General features: G+C 33.5%; 2 pseudogenes; both read left to right on the forward strand.

Annotated features, from left to right (window-relative positions):
• Positions 1-9,985: 9,985 nt before the first annotated feature.
• Positions 9,986-10,951, forward strand: LOC139112586 (uncharacterized; annotated as a pseudogene).
• Positions 10,952-12,152: 1,201 nt separating this feature from the next.
• LOC139112605 (golgin subfamily A member 6-like protein 2) lies at positions 12,153-13,745 on the forward strand (annotated as a pseudogene).
• The last annotated feature ends 987 nt before the right edge of the window (positions 13,746-14,732 follow it).

Genomic DNA, 14,732 nt, shown 5'->3' on the forward strand with positions numbered 1-14,732 from the left:
GGAAACGGGCAGATTCCCGCGAAGAATGGGGCGACTCCGGGAAATATCAAAACTCGCCCTACGCGAATGATTACGGGAGAACCAGAATCTCAGAGCGAACAGTAAATATAGCTCGAATGGACGATGTTCCATCAGTAAATTTGGAAAGCATTAATTTTACTAATAATTTAAGGTTACTTGTTGACAGCGGCGCTGGGCCGAATATAATTAAAAGGAATTTTGTAACAACGGATACTCCCATTGAACGGAACGAAATCTTAAAACTAAGCGGGATAACGACGCATATTGTAACAACCTTAGGGCTGGTACAAATAGATATCTTAGGATGTCGAGTCAACTTTCACTTGGTAGAAAACGATTTTCCGATTCCGCAGGATGGAATTCTGGGTTCGGATTTTTTTAAGCAATTTCAAGTAAAAGTAAATTATGAATTAAATCAGTTAGAATGGAACAACGTTCGCGTACCGTTTGCCGAGAGAGAAGAAACATTTGTAATTCCTCCCAGAAGTATTAAACAAATGCATATAAAAATAGCAAATTCAGAATTAAAAGAAGGATATGTTCCGCGACTAAATGTAACGCAGGGAGTCTACTTAGGAGACGCTTTAGTTACAGTTAAGGATGCTAAAGCATATTTGCAAATAATAAATACAACTGAAGAAGAAGAAAGAGTATATATTCCGACAGTAAAGATTTATGACTTTGAAGTAGAAGAAAAACAGGAAACAGAATTAGATATTGAAGAAAGCTATTTAGGTAGCAATAATCAAAACTCAAGATCATGTTTTACAATCAAAGAAACAGGAAGAAAAGATAAAATAATTAATTTGTTAAGATTAGAGCACTTGAATAAAGAAGAAAGACTACATGTTGAAGAATTAATTGAAAAGAATTCAGATTGCTTTCATTTGCCAGATGAACCAATTGGACATACGAATATTTTAAAACATCGCGTTCCGACAGTAAATGAACTACCGATAAATACGCGACAATACAGATTTCCAGTAATACATAAAGAAGAAATAAATAAACAAGTAAAGGATTTATTAGATCAGAAAATAATAAAACAATCAGAGTCACCGTATAATACGCCTGTATGGATAGTTCCAAAGAAAGCAGATTCAAAAGGACAGAAACGCTGGCGCATGGTGTTAGATTTCCGTGCATTAAACGATAAGACGGTAGGCGATGCATATCCATTGCCAAATATAACAGAAATATTAGATCAATTAGGAGGAGCAAAATATTTCTCAATATTTGATTTAGCCTCGGGTTTTCATCAAATTAAAATGCATCCAGACGATAGTCATAAAACAGCATTTTTTACTCCACATGGTCATTATGAGTTCGACCGAATGCCATTTGGTTTAAAAAATGCTCCGGCAACTTTTCAAAGATTAATGGATTTGGTTTTAACTGGGATGCAGGGGAATGAAATTTTCGTTTATTTAGATGATATAGTCTTATATTCAAGTTCATTAACGGAACATGCAATTAAATTCGAAAAATTAACTGCGCGAATAAGACAAGCAAACTTGAAATTTCAACCGGATAAATGTGAATTTTTAAGAAAAGAAGTAACGTATTTAGGGCACATAATTGGAAAAGATGGGGTAAAACCGGATCCTAAGAAAATTGAAGCAGTGCAAAATTTTCCAGTACCTAAAAGTCCGAAAAATGTTAAACAATTTTTAGGGCTAGCAGGGTATTATCGTAGATTCATTAAAGGATTTTCAAAAATCGCAAAACCATTAACGAATTTATTAAAGAAGGAAGAAGAATTTAAATGGGGAGAAAAGGAGCAAGAATGCTTTGAAATTTTAAAGGAAGCATTATGTAAAGAACCAATCTTACAATATCCAGATTTCACCAAACCATTTCTTTTAACAACCGATGCATCTGGGATAGCAATCGGAGGAATATTAAGTCAAGGAACAATTGGCAAAGATCAACCGATAAGTTATGCATCACGGGTATTAAATGATGCAGAGAAAAATTATTCAACGATAGAAAAAGAATTATTAGCGATAGTATATTGTGTGCAACATTTTCGACCTTATTTATATAGAAAGAAATTTATATTAATAACAGATCACAAACCATTAACTTGGTTAAATAAATTAAAAGATCCTACTTCACGACTTGCACGATGGAGAATTAAATTATCCGAATATGAGTATGAAATTATTTATAAACCAGGGAAAATTAATGCAAACGCGGACGCGTTATCGCGTAACCCTATAACCGGAGTATATCCGATACAACCAGACCTTGATGCAATCGAAGAATGCTCGGAAGATGAGGAGGCCAGAGAAAGAAATGCGAATCCGAAACCATTGGTAGCCTCGCCAAGAGAAGGAACAATGAAAGAAGAACCAGAACCGATAACAACTGGAATGCAAACGCGAAATATGACAGAAGAAGAAAGTGTTCCTTTCACTAAAAAGGAACTAAAATTACCATTATTTTATGAACACACATTTCAAGCGGAAGTTCATAGAAATCCAGAGGAACGAATTAACATTGAAGAACAAATAAATCCTGAGGAAATAATTAAAAGAACGAATTTAAGAAAATTAAGAAATAAACGAAAGGAAGAAGAAAGAAGGAATAAAATAGCAAATCAATCAGAACCAATTGAGGAAGAAATTTTAACAAACACACTTGAACAACAAATTGTAATACCGCCAAATCTTCAACAAATAATAAAAAGATTATCTGAAGAATTGGAGGAAGACGAAGAAGAAAATAATCAAAGAAAAATAATGCCAAATGAATTAAACCAAAGAATAAGCATAAACGAAGAAAATTTTGAAATAGAACAAGAATTATTAGAGGAAGAAAATCAAGATGAACAAATTTATGAAAATGAAGGAAATTATTTTAAAGGAAATGAAGAAGAAAGCGATTCAGATTCAAATTGTGAAATAAATTTTAATGAAATGGACATCGATGAATCAACACAAGAAATGGAAAAACAAATGTTAACTCGGAATCAAAAACAAAGTATAATTAATAGTCGAGATCAAATTTTTATGCGGAAAGAACATTATTTATATTTTCTGACTGCAGATCATAAACCATGTGATGAAGGAGGAAAACAATTATATAAACAGAATTTAATACCTAAAATTAGAGAAAAGACAGTAGGAAATATTGAAGTAATTAAAAAGGGAAATAAATTTCATTTAATTTTAATTTGTAAAGAAAATAATAATGAAAAAATGACCAGAGAAACGTTATTATTGCTTACTCAGAAACTACGAGAAATCTTTAAAGGAAATTTAATTGAAATAGTTAATATTGCAAAGACAGAAGTTGATAATGTTGGATGGAAAGAAATTTTAAATCAAATTCAAGAATCAATTAGAGGAATGCCAATTAAAATCATAGTGTGTCATGGGCTTGTGATTATTCCAAAAATAGAAAAACGAAAAAATATTATTGAAGAATCTCATTCTTCAAAAATCGGGGGTCATAAAGGAATAACCAAGACGTATAACAGAATTCGGCAAAAATTTTTCTGGAATAATATGAAATCTGAAATACAAAATTTTATTGATCAGTGTTTACAATGTCAAAAGAAAAAATTAATAAGAGTAAAAACCAAGCAACCCATGTTAATCACTGACACACCTTTTTCGTCATTTGAAAAAATATCAATGGACATTGTCGGTCCATTACCAGAAACCACAAAAGAAAACTCCTATATACTAACAATTCAAGACCATCTAACTAAATTTTCCTTAGCAATTCCTTTGAAATCAATTACTGCAGTTAAAGTTGCAGATGCTTTATTAAAATATTTTATTTGTATATTCGGAGCACCTAAAGTAATTTTAACTGATCGAGGAACAAATTTTATGAGTAACTTAATGAAAAGATTTGCAAAACAATTTAAGATTAAACAATTCAGAACAACGGCCTTCTATCCACAAGCCAATGGAGCTTTAGAACGGTCACATTTGGTTTTAGTAGAATATTTAAAACAATATGTAAATAAATTCACTGAATGGGATGAATTATTAGAATATGCAACATTTTCTTATAATACAAGTGTTCATGAATCCACTGGATATACTCCCTATGAGTTGGTATTTGGTAAAATAGCCAGAGAACCATCCAGTGAAATAATTGATGAAATTAAAGGAGAAACATATGATGATTATTTAAATAAATTAATGACAAATATTCATACTGTTCAAGAATTGGCAAGGGAATGTTTAATTGCATCCAAAATGAAATCAAAATTTTATTATGATAAGAAAATTAATCCACAAATATTTCAAATCAATGATCAAATTTTCCTTTTAAATGAGCCAAAGAAAGGAAAATTAAGCGATCAATATTCGGGACCTTTTACAATTTTGGACATTTTACCAAACGGAAATATTAAAATATGTGTAAAAGGAAAATTAAAAATAATTCATCCTAATAAAATTAGGAAAATGAAAAATTAAGAGATTTAGTATGTGCCGCTAAAACATATTCAATCTCAAATCAATTATTGTTTTCATACAGATGAAGGCAATTATTAGCGTGATGATCATCGGACAACTATTAATAAACGGAACTTATGGAATTATCGGATACGACTGCGGAACAACGAATTTAAATATAACAACAGTGTCGTTATTAGAGATAGAAGAATGCGACATACCAATAATTGAACCACAAGTGATAGATGTGCCGATACAATTATTACAGTTATCAAAATTCGAATCAACAAATGTTATTCAATGTAAAATAATAATATCAAGAACAGTCTTTTATTGCGGAATGCACTCACACGTATCAATAGTTAATAACGCATTCGCAGAATATATACTTGATACTTCAATTGATCAATGTAAAACTATGCACAAAACAGGAACACTAATAGTAAATACGAATAATATCATAAGCGGATTAAAAATAAATCAAACAACAACACGACCAATAATTTTTGCGGGATCAGTTACTACAGACGGAAAATGTTACGGAACTCAATATTCAGATCCTTACGGAACATGGCAGAATGTAGTTGTTCAAGGAATAATTAAAATAACGCTAAGCTCACATAGAGCAGTAACAAATATTGAAACAAATCAAATACATTTAAATACGGGAACAGCATGTCAATATTCAGAAGGAGAATGTATAGATATCGAAGGAAAATTTTCATATTGGGAAACAATACCTCATGATCATTGTAAATTCAATAATTATGATGTTTTATATGAAGGAAAAGCGAGAAAGATGATTAGCAAAATTAATGAAAAAATGCAAACTGTTTATTCCTTGACAACTAATGATGTCACTTTTGCATTAACGCAAATAAGCGAAGAATATCCTTGCGGACATACATTAATTAAAACAGAACATCCAAAATTATTCATTTATGAAACAACTAAAGGAGAATTGTTAACACGAAAAAAATCAATTGCGGTAGAGAACATCGATATTTTTGCATATGTAAATTCAAAGTTTGTCTATGTAGAAAGACATTTAAGAACACAAATTAATTATTTATATACGGATATCATTAAACAACGATGTGAATTAGAACGACAAGTATTGAAGAATACGCTGAGCCTCGCAACACAAGCACCGGATGAATTTGCATACCAGATGATGAAAGGACCGGGATACATGGCAACGTTATCGGGAGAAGTCGTACACATAACAAGATGTACACCAGTAGAAGTAATCGTACAACATACACAAGAGTGTTATCAACAGCTACCGGTATCAAGAGAAAATAAAACATATTTTATGTCACCGCGTACTCATATTCTTTTCGAAACAGGGACGCAAGTTCCATGCAGCAGAATTTTACCAACGATGTTTTACTTGCACGACGGATGGTATAAAATAACGCCAAATGTTGAGTATAGTAAAACACCAGAAACAATTAAACCAATGACGAAACCAACTTGGCATTACAACGATCCAGGATTTTTAGCAGCAAGTGGAATTTATACCACGAAAGATTTGGAAAACCTCAGGGATCATATTATGTTCCCTGCAGAAAAATCAAGCATTTTAAACACCGTAGCACGAGGAGTACGTGGGGAGCAAGTATTAACGCAAGGGATTTCGTTATCGAATTTGATGGACGAAAAAACCTTGAAGAAAATCACAGAAAATGCTTGGAAGAAAATTTGGGGAACATTTTTATCAGTCGGAAATGCTAGTGCAGGAATAATTGGCATATATTTCTGCATTAGAACAATGAAATTAATTATCGATACCGTAATACATGGCTATGCGTTACACACAATATACGGATGGTCATTACATTTAATTGGAGCATTTTGGGATTCTGTTACGAATCTGTTGATACACTTGGCGCAAAGGAAAAATCATGAAGAAGAGAAGAAAATTACAAGAAATCAAGAAGACAATAAACAAGAAGATATCAAAGAAGAAAACAATCAAATCAAGAACGAACAACAAGAGGATTCAGAAAAACTACGCCTGGAACAACAATTAACAGCGCGATACACCATCGAAGAAGAAAGGAAACCAGCGGAAAGGAAGATTGATAATGAACAATATAATATTTATCCACGTTTATAAATCAATAAAGAAATAATAATATGAATTTATTTTAATTAAAAGAAACCAAATTAATATTATAAATCATAATAAAATGTATAACAAATTATTTTTTTTATAGAAATGGAAAGCTATATCCAAGTACACGATTTAATGAAGATGTTAAAAACGGAACAAGTAGTAAAAGTAATAAAAGTAGAATCACCAAACGCAATATATATACAATTCAAAAAAGGAATGGATGAACATAAAGAACTGATGGATTATTTTGGAAAGAGGATGGAAAGAATAAAAGATGAGAACATATTATTCCCGGACGAAATTAAAAAAGGAAAAACGATTGCAATAAAAGAAAAAGGACGATGGCAAAGAGGAAGAGTGGAAGAAGAAATAGATTTTAACCAAATAAGAATAGATTTAAAGGACTCAGCACAAGAGGTTTTAAGATCAAAATTAAATTGTTACAAATTAGAAGAAAGATTTAGAGAAACCCCATGGCAAATCATTAAATGCAAATTAACACAAATTGAACCCAAAACAAGCTGGGGTTGGGGTGAAAGAGAAAATAAAATGATTAAATATCTTTTGGAAGGACAACAAGGAAAAATAAAAATAGAAAAAGTTATCAACTATGAAGAAGTAGCAGTAATATTTACAAAAATTTCAAGAGGATATGAAGAAAAAGAAGACATAGGAACTCAACTAATTAAAAAAGGATATGCAAAGAGAAAATCAGCAAATAAATTTTAAGATATAACAATTAAATAAATATTATTAAGAAATAATGTATAAAACAATTATAAAAGAAAATTAATTTTAAATCAGTAAAATAAAAATGAATAAGAAAAAGTCGATGTAAATAAATTTTAAAGTATAGTAGTTAAACCTTTATAATGGTCAAGAAAAAAAAAGGAGCAACAGAATCCAAAACAACGTTATCTCTAAGCTCAAGTAACATGTCTTTATTGAATCATTTAGTCAGTCGGCATTTAGCAGCCAGAGAGTTAAGATCGATGAGAAAGGAAATTAATATAAAGAAATTTAGTGATCAGTGAAAAAAAAAAAAAGGAGGTCATTTCAACTAAAGAAAAATTAAACAAAGAAAAAAAAAGAGGAGCTTAGAGGTAACAGACTTTAATAATTTCTAAAAAAAAAAAAAACAACAAATTCAGAAATTAAATTAAACAAAAAAAAAATATAAAAAAATTAATTTTCTTTTAGAAAAAATAAAATGGAAAACACAATCAGGAAAATAAATTTAAGGAATCTAGCCAGGGCGGAATTTGAAGTGCGGATAATCAAAGTAGAGACGCCGGACACATTTTATGTGCAGCTAAAAAACGGAGCAGATGACCATGAAGAATTAAATGAATATTTACAAAGAAGGATGGAGCGCATAGGGCGAAATAAAAGCTTATTTCTGGAACAAATATTTGTGGGAATGGAAATCGTAACAAAAGAAAGAGGAAAATGGTATAGGGGAGTAATCGAGGAAATCAAAGAAGAACACAAAATAATTGTAAATCTAAAAGATATAGGAAGAAGAATGGAAACAGGAAAATATAACTGTTATGAACTGGAAGATAGATTTAAGGAAACCCCGTGGCAGGCCAATAAATGCAGCCTGGCCCTAATAGAACCCCGAACGAGCCGGGGATGGACAGACAAGGATATTAAGACAATTAAGTATTTAATCGAAGGTTATAAGGGATGGATTAAAATAAAGAACTGTATTAATGAATATCATGCAGTAGTAGAATTAACAAAAGCGGCGACAGGACTGGAAGAAGCGAAAGACGTGGTGCAAGAAATGGTAAAAAGAGGATGCGGAAGACGGGCCTATCACATATTTAAACCGTATCAATTTGGAATGTTAATACCAGAAGACGGAAGAGAAAATTAAATTATATATACAATTATATTAAATTATAAAATAATATTATACCGAATTATGTTATATTATACTGAATTATGTTATATTATACCGAATTATGTTATACATATATACATTTTTATATCAGAATATATATTTAAGTAATATTAAATCATACTATATTATAAATTTAAATCAAACTATTATAGACATTTATATATTATAATATATTAAATTTAAAATATCTATATAAAATCTTATATCTTTATAATAAAATAAATAATGCAATATACACTCAAATTATCAAAAAATATATTTATCAAACTACTATATCAAATAAGAATATATTATATTTGAAGAATTAAAAATGCGGATATAAAAAAAAAAAAAAAAAAAAGGAAAAAGTGAGCGTCTAAAGAGCAATTTAAAGGAAACATAAAAGAAATAAGCGTCAAATAGCCATAAGTTAAGAAAAATATGTAAATTTTATGAAATTTTTTCAACAGAAGTAGATATTTTAATGCTTGCCATACGTAGTAACATAATGTACTACGTATGACTTAAGGGGGAAGGTGTCACGTGCTGACAAATTTAATTATTTTAAATAATGAACTATGGAATAAACTGTGGAATGCAATGAAATTTAAAACTAATTCTATTTAAAAAACAATAAGTGATTAACACCGAGTGGGACCGAGCCGGTTACCAACAGGGACCGAGGCAAATAAGAAATATGATTTTATCGATCGAACATCTACGGGTAGAGCTGTTACTAATTAGCTATATTACTATTAACTATATTTAATTATCGATCTGAAATACCCTTCCTCCTTGATTTTGAAGAAGTGGTGAACCAAGTCTTTAGCGGGGACAAGGGGATCCACATCCTATAAAAGAACGTGCGAAGAAGCGCGAGTTGTCAGTTAGTTAGTTAATCAGATAGTCAGTTAATTAATTAATCAATCAATTGTGAAAGAATACAGAGCATTGTGAATGAAGCGATTGATGGTCAGAAAGAGTTGTTTGATTCCGATTGAGTTTAAGGAATAATTGAGCGAGAGGATCAAGGAAGTTGAGCTAAAACTTAGAGAGATTGAAAGTAAAAGATCTTTGGAAAGATTGTGAGAGATTTTAAAAATTAATTGGATATTTAAGGTAAATATTTTATTTAAATAAATTGTTATTTGATAATTTAACTTTAATATTTTATTTTGATTTAACTTGATTTTGGTGTCGGAATTTTTGAATTGAAAAGAGTTGAGTTAAATATTATTTATAAACGAGTTCAAATAAAACGACTCCGATACCAGGTCAAGAGAGCCCTTGAAACGAAACAAAATCCTTTCTCCCTAATCCAGAAATTAAAACGAATAACTGAATTAAATAAACCAAGATATAAATTAATTTTGATTGACTTCCAGATCAATTATCCGAATTTTAATATAATTCCTAAAACTGATCCGCGTTTTGTGACTTACAGAAATCTTTATCTTTTCGGTCCAGACGATTAAAAGCAAAGAAATAATCTCGCAATCCTTGTCCGGTCCCGGGTAAAGTTCTTAAATGAATTGACTTAAAAACGGACTAAATAATTACATTTATCAGGACGTGACAAATGTAATCATTCCCGATTTTGATCCAAGTTACATTATAAATACCGATCAAACGGGATGTCAATATCAAATGGTGTACAATAGAACGCTAGCGGAAAAAGGAGTAAAGACTGTTTTGGTCAAAAGAAGCCATTTGAATCAAATGACACATTCATATACGGCGCAATACTCATTAACAGCATCCGGGAAACTTTTACCGCAAGTATTTTTATGTATGCAAAAACCCACAGGGAAATTTGGTCCATCGGTGGAAAAAAAGTACAAAATTTAACGAGCGAATTTAAAAATATATATGTAACTTGCTCAAAATCGGGAAAGCTTACAAAATAAATTTATAAAGAAGATTTTTTAAAACATGTTCTTCTACCATATGTTGAACATAATAAATTTCTTTTTATTATTGATTCTTGGGGAGGGCAAACTGATATGACAGTTTATGATGAAATTTTTGTTGACAAAATAGGAAAAACAATTTGTACATCAAAAATAATTCCGCCGAAATGTACTCCTATTTGTCAACCGTGCGACGTATATTTTTATCGTCAAGTAAAAAATATTATTAAACGTTTACAGACTGCTACAATTTTGTTAAAAGAAAAGCGTGAAATTTCGACTAGAGAAGATGCACTAAAAATTCATTCTCTTGTGCATTATCTGTTAAGCGCACCAATATTTACTTTGACGATTAAATATGCGTAGTACGCATCAAAATTAGTTTCATTACCAGAAAAACCGGTCTTTTTAAATGTAAATGAAGTTTGCTTCCCCGTAGCCTCGTTAAACAAACCATGTGTGTGCAAAGAAGCAGCATTTATAAAATGTTCGTGGTGTAATATTGTTTTATGTTTACGTGTAGGCGATAACACCGAAAGTGAGCGAGAGCGTGGTGGGCGCGCCGCGACCCGGTGAGAGAGAGCATGAGTGAACGCTGGGGAATATACTCGCCTCTCTGCACGCGCTGCGTTTATACGGATAGACAAGGATGAAGTATATCGCGCACCTACGCATTTTCTAGCTATACTTTAAGATGCGATTTTAACAATCGAATAAATACTCATGTTACTTATATATTAAATATATATTTTTACATTACGTATAATTTAATTTTGAGATAATTTTTGTTTTCTGTCTTGAGAAAGACAATTTTTTTCTCAAGACAAAAAACGAAAATTATCTCAAAATTAAATTATACGTAATGTAAAAATATATATTTAAAATATAAGTAACATGAGTATTTAATTTCGATTGTTAAAAGTCGCGAAATGTCTTAAAGTATACGCTAGAATTAATAGCGTACTCTCGCGATATACTTCTATCCTTGTCTATCCGTATAAACACAAACGCGTGCAAGAGAGAGAGCGAAGGTGCGCCTATAATAATTCCTTAGCGTTCACCATGCTTTCTCTCACACTCACGGGTCGCGAGCGAGAGAGCATGAGAACGCCCCCCACCAAATTTTCCCCCGTCCTCTCGCTCCTTTCGGCGTTCCGCGCCTCACGTACGCGATCCGCGGTGAGGCCTCACGCACACAACCCCACCTCACGCACGGGAGCCGCCGTCGCCGCAGTGCGACAGGCCATTATTGCCGGTGACTGTACACCGAGCGATACATGTACTCAAATAGTCGACACACACAGCGATTAATGTATATATTATTTTAATAAAATATAATATATTGTAATATAAAGTATTATTTTTTTTATGAATTAAAAGTATGATGAAACATATTTGTATATAATAATTATTTTTTTATTAAATACTAGAAATTAATTTATTTAAATAAAATATTTATTGCGATGTTTTAATATATTAAAAAAAAAAAAAAAAAAATTCAAAAAAGCTGGTCTCGAACTCGAGACCTTTAGCGTTCTAGCCGCGCGCCTTCACCGCACGACCACGCTAACTGTTGGAAATTAGGTTTATCGTCTCGGTAAATTACACACGCGCAATATTTTAATAATTTTTTTCTCGTTAACTAATGGGCATTGGCAAGAGTTATTGTACCGCGTATATCGGGGAGGGATGCCTAACAACATATATTTTTTTTAACAAAATCCCGGGTGGCGCGGGTTGATAATCCCCTTGTAAGTAAAAAAGGAGGTGGAATAACATTGTTCTTCGTTGACCTGAAAGCAGCTTTCGACGGAGTGGATAGAGAGGTGATGTGGGAGCATATGGAGAAGGAGGGAATAAGTAAGGACATGATTAGACGGTGCAAGGAAATCTACAGGGAAACGAAATGCAGAGTGAGGGTGAGGGGGGAGATGGGGGAAAAATTCTGGACAGGGAGGGGGGTGAGACAGGGATGTCCACTAAGCCCATTATTTTTCAATATATTAATAGCGGATCTAGAAAGAGAGTTGAAGAGGGGAGGGTGGGGAGGGGTAAAAATAAAAGGGGAAAAGATATATTCATTGAGCTACGCGAACGACTTGGTGTTGTTAGCGGAAGAGGAGGAAGACATGAGGAGCTTGATAGCGAAATTGGAGGGATATTTAAAAAGAAAAGGTCTGGAACTCAACGTGAAGAAGTCGAAGGTGATGAGGTGCAGAAGAGGAGGAAGAAGAGAGAAGAGAATGAATTGGAAATGGGGGAGAAGCCAATTGAAGAAGTGAAGGAGTATAATTACTTGGGATACGTAGTCATGAAGAACGAAGGGCAGGAAGGACAGGTGAGGGAGAGAGCGAGGAAGGCGGCGGCGGCGTTGGGAGAAGTATGGGGGTTGGGAAAGAAAAAGTTTGGAGGAGACTGGGGGAAGAGGATGTGGATTTTTGACAGATTAATATGGACAATAATGGCATATGGAGTGGAAATATACGGATGGAGGGAAAGGGAAAAAATGGAGAGAATACAAGAAAGATACGTTAAATGGCTTTTAGGGGTTGAAAGGAGCACGCCGGGATACATGGTGATAGAGGACATACAAGAAATAAAATTGAGGACGAAAATGGGAAGGAGGGCGTGGGGGTTCGAGAGGAGATTGGAGGAAGAGAGGGGAAGCGGTCTGGCGAGAAAATGCTGGGAGGAGATCAAAGAAAGAGAAGAAAAGGGGAAAGCGGAATCGGGATAGGAGAGAGAAAGAAGATCATTCTATGAAGAAAAAGAAAGGATAAGGAACAGTATAGAAAGGGGGGAGACACTGGGAGAGACAACGGACTGGATATCGAAGATGGAAAGAAGGGACAAGGAAGAACAGAGAAGAGAAAGAGAGGAGAGAATAGAAAAATCCAATTATAATAAATGGTACAGGAGGGTAAAAGCACAAGGAGTACCGGGATACTTGAAAAAGGGATGGAAAGAGAAGAGGTGGAGGAGAGTGGCAAGGTTCAGGTTGGGAGAAAAGATGAGGGGGAATAAATATTGGGAGAAAGAAGAGAGAAGGAAGTGCAGGGTATGCGGAAGGGTGGAAGAGTCTTGGGAGCATGTTTGGGAAGAATGTGGAAGCTGGAGAGCGGAGGGGACATGGAGGGATTGGGCGGAAAGGGTGCTAAACGGAAAAGGGGAGGGCGAGATATGGCTAAGAAGGATACAAGAATTCAGGGGGGAAGTGATAGAAGAGAAGAGGATAATGGAGGAGGGGGAGGTATGAGTGGAGAAGGGTTGGAGCAGGAGAGAGTATAATTTGGAAAGAATGTGTAAAAACGAGAGTGCTTCGGAAGCGGGGGTCCGGGAGAGAGAGAAAGAGAGAGAGAGCGAAATGGAATAGGAGAACATAGTTATAAAGCGTTGTGCGAAAGGTGAGGGTGCGGGGGAGTATGCGGGGGGAAGAAGAGAGGGGTTGAGAGGGGGGGGGAAGCGAGGAGTGAGTGCGAGAATTGTGAGAGCGGAGGGATGATTGTGAGAGATGAAGCGATGTATGCGTGTGCGAGAGGAAAGGAAGAATTGTAAAAGTTTGTAACCCGAAAGGGAATTCAATAAAATATCTGTCTATCTATCTATCTAAGATACTCATCTACCGAAAAGTTGTACACCCGCGAATATTCACAAACACTTGCAATAATTTAAAACAAAAGATGAATTTAATTGTAACAATTATCTAAGCAATAGTTACCGTAAAATTGTAAAACCATTTGAATAAACAAATATCATTTTTTTTAACACCATCATACTCTGGTTTTTATTTGCTTAAGACTAGCGTGGTCCTGTCCCTATAAATAAGATTAGATTCTTTTATTAAAAAGGGGCCATAGGCCGCACGCGTTTCGAAAAGAGTGCCATAGCGCCTATTAAAGGCGTTGACCCCCGATTTGAAACCTCAGCTCGTGCGCCTCTGTCGCAGCGGTACCGTCCCTTCTTTTAGCGGCGAATAAAAGATTTTGCCTCGTTGCATCGTTAGCTTTCCGATTTCCAGCTTTCGGACGTAACAATACTTTTAATCATTTTCTTGTATATAAATTTTATTTTTACATGGTTTTATTATTATTTTTATTATATTAAGAATAATAGTATTATATATAAGGTGTTTATTCTCTCCTCAGAGGTACACCGGGACTTTCGCTTCCCCAATTTTCTGTTTACAGTTTCATAAAATATATCTTCAAACTTCATTCTTATCTCTAAACTATTTCTACTTTTATAATCTTCTTTCTTCTTACAGCCGTTTCCTGAAAGTAAAAACTTATATCTACGCCTTTTTCCTATTCTATTACCTACGCGTCGAGAGAGAGAGAGATCACACCTCCATTCATACTTTACATTGTTTTGCC

The sequence above is a fragment of the Cardiocondyla obscurior genome, unplaced genomic scaffold (genome assembly GCF_019399895.1).
Source record: "Cardiocondyla obscurior isolate alpha-2009 unplaced genomic scaffold, Cobs3.1 scaffold31_0_849067, whole genome shotgun sequence".
NCBI lineage: Eukaryota > Metazoa > Arthropoda > Insecta > Hymenoptera > Formicidae > Cardiocondyla > Cardiocondyla obscurior.